Genomic DNA, 6253 nt, shown 5'->3' on the forward strand with positions numbered 1-6253 from the left:
ACACACACACACACACACACACACACACACACACACACACACACACCCCACTGGATGCAGCAGCACAAAACTGTGCAAAGGGTGCTGTATTTGTAGTCACTGGGCCTCTGTTTAAATCATGATTCTGCTACTTCTAATCTATGACCTTGGATAAGTAATTTAACCTTTCTAGGCCTCAGTTTCTGCATCTGTAAAAGGAGGAAGTTGGATTAAATAACCTTTAAGGTCCCTTCCAACTCTAAAGTCAGGATTGTGTGATCCTGATACAACTTTGTTCAGCCACATCCCCACTCTCCCCTACCACCAGTCTCTACCCCTGCCTCCTTCTTTTTAGCAATCCTTATTTGTCACATCCCAGAATGGACCCTTGCCTCAATGTCAACTGAAAAAATGAGTAGGTCTCCAGGTAAGAAAAAATAAGATTTCTCTCAAGCTTTCCTGATCAATTACCTTTCTATTATCAACTTACATACCTACATATGATCATAGCTTTATAGCTGCGAGGGTCCTCATAAGCCATCTTGTCCAACCCCTCCTTTCGTTTTCTAGAAGAATAAATTAAGGCTCGAGGGGATTTGCCCATAGTCATACAAGTAGTGAACAAGTAGAGACAGGATTTTAATTCAATTCATCTTACTCTAAAGCTAGTGTACTTTCAACTACACTATATTAATACATAATATGCACACACACACACACACACACACACACATTTGTATGTACGCTGCTGTAGCTACCTGGGATGTATTCCTTCATATGGCCCATCTTCCTTCTCCCCAAATGGGGAGAATAGCAAATATACTGGAGCAGTTTGCCACTTCCTTCTCCAGCTCATTTTACAGATAAGGAAAGTGAGGCAAAGAGGGTTAAGTAATTTGCCTGGGCTCATACAGCTAGTAAGTGTCTGAGGCCGGATTTGAACTCATGAAGATGAGTCCTCCAGATTCCAAACCCAACACTGTGTCATCTATCTGCCTACTAGTAGTCCTACTAGAGCCTCCATTTTGTAGAAGGGCTCAGGCCAGCCTACATTCATTCTCCTTCCTGCCCTGTCCCTGAGTTTCTGGACTTTAAAATCATGCCTTACATACTTACATTGGCTCATCCTGGCTCAGCATTCCCTCAGTACCTGGGACATCCTTGCTCTGGAATAGCCTACTAGCCCTATGGCCTACTCACCCTGGAATATTTCTCCCCAAGGTCCCCTCCCCTTTTCCTCTTGGGGAGTTCTTCCATTTTATTGAAGGGTCCATGCTGGCCTGCCTTCAATCTTTCAGTCCTTGACTTTCTGGAATTCTAAACCTTTCATCCCACCCCACCTGGACCCACACTTTTCAGCTTCCTTTATGTGTTTTCTTCTCTCAGTAGACTGTAAACTCCTTGAGGGCAAGGACATTTTAATGAGGGAAGAAAACACAGCTACAAAGGTCTTTTTGCTTGTATCCCATGCTAAGCATCGTGCTGTGCCTGGAACAGGGTAAGAACTAAAGAGAGGCTTGTGTCCTTCCTCCCTTCCTTCCTTCTTATACCTACTGTTCTCTATCTAATCCTCAGTTGCTGAATTCTAGGCCCAACTCCAAGGCTGAAGAAGAATCGAAGGTTTCTCTTTAGAGAAATGGCAAGATGGTGGCCAGACTCCCCTAGAGCAATCTGGAAAGAGGTCAAGAAGAAGAATCATCCAAGGCACAGTGAAGCTTCCAGGCACTGGAATTCTAACGGGAGATGTAAAACTTATACACATCAAATAATAGTGATCTGTAGAGTGAAATAGAAATATCAACCCCAATGTAATTTGTGTCTTCATTCTGTGAAGAGTCATCTATAAAATACTTATTTTCCTCTTATGCTGGAGTGGAACTTTCAAAAGAAAGAGGATAGAGAGGACTTCTTTCTTTATGAAAGTATCATAACCTTGATCTTGTGAAGAGGAAGAATAAGATTCTGGTGAAGAGGCTTTATTTGTTATCCTAAATAGACCTGATAAGTAGAGTTCAAAGGAGAGACAGGGAGAGACAGACAGACAGACAGACAGACACAGACACAGACAGAGAGACAGAGACAGAGACAGAACAGTGAGGATTTATAGTGGATAGTGAAGATTTCATAGAAGAGGAATGGGTGGGTGGGCTTTGATAAGAAATTGGAGAAGGAAGATCATTTCAGGAAAGAGAAGCAGCGTAAGTAATACCACAAAAATGATCTTACGTAAGACCACAAGGTAGCATGGTGAAGTGAGAGTTGGCCCCAGACCCAGAAAGATTTAGGTTCAGTTCTGACCTCTGACACATGCTAGCTGCGTGATCCAAAGCAAGTAACTTAACCTCTCAGTGCTCTAGACAACTAAGACTATGAGTTTTGGAGAAGACAACAAACTTCAGGTTTGTTGATTTGAGGGTGTCTTGTACCAGTGAAATCACAGATCCAGTCTCTATCCCCACTATGTTTCTGACACCATTCATGGGGTTACAGATACAAAAATGAAATTGTCTGCCTTCTATGACCCAGTAAAAGAATTCTAACCCATCTAACACACACATATACATACAAAGTCGCTCATAGACACACACATATACAAATGCACACATGCATACATACTCAGAGCTTAGAACAATACTATAATGAAAGTGATGCTTTGAGGATCTATGATTTTCACAATCTGGGTCCACTAATAAAGATCATCCCCTTTCCAAATTGGTGGTCTTTGAGATTTGTTGCGATTAAAATTCCATCACCCTATGTCCAAGCTGATTATATGCCTATTTGAATTTAGTTAGACAACAGAGATTGGAGTCCATCACTGGGCCCATACTTGAAGACTTTTCCTCTCAGTAGTTCTTGCCAAAGCCTCCACACTCTACTGGCATGATCATCAAAAGTCTCTTCACTATGATGGGATTTTGTAGGAGAAAGTGAGGCTGGTGACTTTGCACAGCCCTCCCTTACTCAAATCAAAGTCAATTGCAAGTCATGCCACCATCTCCCTGATGTCAAGGTCCTCTTCAAGAATGAAGGACAAACCACAATCTGTGAGTAGTCTGAACAGCTTAAATGGCAACTCAGCTGGCCAGTTCCATTTGGGCAACTCAGCTCATCCTCTCCTCTCCTGTCCTCTACTTTCCTCTCTTCTCCTTTCCTCTCCTCAAGGGACCAACCCTTGACTCCTTAAAGAGGCCTATTCGCTGAATGAGTGTTGTCTCACTCAAAGTGAGAACCTGGAAAAACCTTAGTTTAAAAGGGCCACTGTCTTCCACTGCATCCTGGGCCATCTTGAGTCATCCTGATCCATATCTGGCCACTGGACCTAGATGGCTCTGGAGGAGAAAGTGAGGTTGGTGACTTTGCACAGCCCTCCCTCCCTCAAATAAAAGTCAATTGCAAGTCATGGCATCATCTCCCTGATGTCATGGCCCTCCTTGAGAACGAAGGATAAAACCACAGCAAGTGAACATGATGAAAGCAGCGTACTGTTATGATGATAGTCAGTGGAGGAAAAAGCTGAGTATGCCCTGCACAGTCTCTGGACAGAGGACAGATTGCTCCATATCATATAATTTTGTATTGAATTACATAAACACTATGCTGTTTGAATATAGCAAAAGATCGACAAATTGGTAAATATTTTAAACTTTTTAGTTTATATTATTTTACTTTAAAATTATAGCTATGAAATCTTCTCAAAGGAGGCATCTCCTAATTCTATACCCATGGGACACCTTGGTTTTCTTGTTGAGTTTATAATGAAAATGTTTGGACCAGTGTTCCCATGCTCTCTGAACTCATCTCGTGCTCCTGGAATGATTCCCAGACTGCATTGGGTAGTAGGGGGTGGGGGAAGGGTGGAAGGGAGTGTGGAAAACAGGTTTGACTTGACTTCCAATGCATGTTCTCTTGGCCCTGCTTAGATTTCTGGGTGGCAGGTGGTTCCACTTACATCTCCATTGGTAAGACCCAAGCATAAGGTCCTTTTGTCCCAGCAATGTGTGGAGCAATGTAGCAGGTTTAGCTGGTGCTGCCTTGTTTTTTTTTTTTACCATAGATATCTCTCTCTCCTCCTTCTCTGTCTGCTTTCTTTCCTCTTTGTCTCTTCTTCCTTCCTCTTTTTATGTACTTCTTTCCTTTCTCCTATCTTTTCGCTTCCTCTCCTGTTTTGACTTTAGACTATCTCTAGCAATACCCAAAGGCACCCCCAGACACTGCCAACCTTGCTGTTAACTGAACCCCTGCTCTACTTAGTTTTGACTTATTCTTCATAGTAGCTTTCCTGGAGCAGAAAAGCAGCATTTTCCTCCCTGCTCCACTCTCTTAGAAGAAGAGTTCTTTCATATTCCTGTTTGGCGGCGCTCATTTTCAAATTCATTAATTAATGAAGATTAATCAATAATTAAGTGTTCTATAGCCACCCAGAGGCCATTTCATGGTGCAGTGATATATTTATTGCCTCCTTCGGGGAGCAGAGTCGGGAGCTGTCTGGTGCTACTCACAGGTTAGTTTATTGTAGGATGTCTGCTAGACAACCTCAGACTCAGAGCACTGCCTGCTCTCCCTGCCCCTCTCTTATCCAGAGACCACCAGAGAGCCCACATGGCCCAGCTGCTGTCTGCACAGGGCCAGACCTTTCAATCTGTCCCTCACAGACAGTGGGCTTGAGTCCCTGGAGCTGATTTGTGTTCTGGGCTGGGGCTGAGCCAGACAGATTGGGAACTGTGCCCTTCGGCATTGAATCCTGTAGGGCTGTCCTGGCAGCAGCTGGTACTTGTTGCTCAGAGCCCCACTGCTGTGTGGGAGACATAACCATTAAGTCCTGAGATCTCTTTCCTGGTGCTAAGGGGAGGGAACTTCACGGGCCCTCTGTGACTTAGAGGGGAACTCACAGGCCACCCAATCCTCAGAAATTCTACATCTTGAGGAAAAGATCTATTTCCCTCATTTCAAAAAGAAATAAGGAAGTGTGGTAATGTGGGCAGGGTACTGGATATGGCATCAGAAAACCTGGGTTCAAATTCAAAGTCTTTCATTTAATTTAGCTGTATGACTTTGGACAGTGCCTTTGCCCGAGTGGGGACCCCAATTTGCTCATCTATACAATAGAGGGAATAGATTGGATTGGATGACCTCAAATATTCCATCCAGCTCCAAATATATGCTTTGAAAACCTAGAGGGCCCTACTATGGACTAATAGACTAATAATAATAATAAAAGACTTTAGATCTGGAAGGTAATTTGAAGAATACTGGATTAAGCCTCTACAGAGAAGAGAATGGAGCCCAAAGGTAAAGTGCCCCCATAAGGCCCCCCAGATAATAAACATTAGAGTTAGGGCTCAAACTCAGATCTTATGACTTGTAGTCCAATCCCTGCTTTTGCACTGAGTACTTATTAATAATACATCATAAATGACTTATTAAGTCATAGCTGGAAGGGGTCATTTAGTCCAAACTACGTTGAGATCCAATTATGGCACCAAAAATATAGGACTGAAAGATTCACATCACTTCCCTGAACCTTAGTTTCCTCTTTTACTTTTTTTACCTTTTTTTTTTTTGTCAGTGAGGAATGGGGGTTAAGTGACTTGCCCAGGGCCACACAGCTACTAAGTGAAAAGTGTCTGAGGCTGCATTTGAACTCACATCCTCCTGACTTCAGGATAGGAACTTTATCCACTGCACCTCCTAGATGACCCTGCTCTTTTACTTTTGACAGAGTCAGGAAAGGAGCTTTTCCCAGGGAATTCAACATTGTGCCAACCCAACAAAGTTGTGGAACAGGCAAAGTTGTCTCAGGCACGCTCAGTCTTTCTTTTCTGTGTCCATTTTGCTCTAAGGGTACCCTTTCCCTTTCCCTTCAAGCTTCCAGCATTCTTCAATTCTCTCCTCCCCTCCTCTCACAATCAAAATTCATCTCAGATTCTTCACTTGCCCTATGGTATAAATGATTGAGAACTTTAAAGTATTATTGCTCCCAAGGAGATTTATGTTTCAACAGCGATCAAAGCCTGTAGCTTTAAGCTGAAAGGAATGAAGTTCTAAACAATCCCACCAGTGATTCTCACCTTCAGCATCACAGAATCTCAGAGGTGGAATGAACCTCAGAGGCTGTGTCATCTAACTTATACCCAAACAGACATCCTTTTTGCAACACTTTCAACAAAAGACCATCTAACCACATTGTGAAGACAACCAAATTTAAAAGACCGAGAGAGAGAGACAAAGAAAGAAAGAAAGAAAGAAAGAAAGAAAGAAAGAAAGAAAGAAA

The sequence above is a fragment of the Vombatus ursinus genome, unplaced genomic scaffold, assembly GCF_900497805.2.
Source record: "Vombatus ursinus unplaced genomic scaffold, bare-nosed wombat genome assembly UNPS02014789.1, whole genome shotgun sequence".
Taxonomy (NCBI): domain Eukaryota; kingdom Metazoa; phylum Chordata; class Mammalia; order Diprotodontia; family Vombatidae; genus Vombatus; species Vombatus ursinus.